Source organism: Cladophialophora immunda (genome assembly GCF_000835495.1).
Source record: "Cladophialophora immunda strain CBS 83496 unplaced genomic scaffold supercont1.2, whole genome shotgun sequence".
NCBI classification, from domain to species: Eukaryota; Fungi; Ascomycota; class Eurotiomycetes; order Chaetothyriales; family Herpotrichiellaceae; genus Cladophialophora; species Cladophialophora immunda.
Window position 1 is genome coordinate 640,544 of NW_015622542.1, and position 581 is coordinate 641,124.

At 67.5% G+C, this 581-nt stretch overlaps 1 protein-coding gene across 1 annotated transcript in view; it reads right to left on the reverse strand.

Moving 5' to 3' along the window:
- Window positions 1-581, reverse strand: part of PV07_02587 (uncharacterized protein) — a gene marked incomplete at both ends in the record, with an annotated part of 4,718 nt that overhangs the window by 262 nt on the left and 3,875 nt on the right. The gene's annotated exons all lie outside the window — the stretch shown is intronic.

Below are 581 nucleotides of genomic sequence, written 5' to 3' on the forward strand. Positions count from 1 at the left end.
CGTCCCCCTTGTGCGTTGACGTCCGCCCCCGCGTCCAGCAGTATCTGCACCACCGCCTCGTGGCCTCCAGCTGATGCCGCCTGTAGCGCAGTGCTATAGAGTCGTCCCCCTTGTGCGTTGACGTCCGCCCCCGCGTCCAGTAGTATCCGCACCACCGCCTCGTGGCCTCGAACTGATGCCGCCTGTAGCGTAGTGCCGTAGGATCCCCCTTGTGCGTTGACGTCCGCCCCCGTGTCCAGCAGTATCTGTACCACCGCCTCGTGGCCTCCATATGATGCCGCCTGTAGCGCAGTGCCGTAGCCTCCCCCGTGCGCGTTGACGTCCGCCCCCGCGGCCAGTAGCATCTGCACCACCGCCTCGTGGCCTCGACCTGATGCCGCCTGTAGTGCAGTGCCGTAATCTCCCCCGTACGCGTTGACGTCCGCCCCCGCGGCCAGTAGTATCTGCACCACCGCCTCGTGGCCTCGACCTGATGCCGCCTGTAGCGCAGTGCCGTAGTCTCCCCCGTGCGCGTTGACGTCCGCCCCCGCGGCCAGTAGTATCTGCACCACCGCCTCGTGGCCTCGACCTGATGCCGCCTG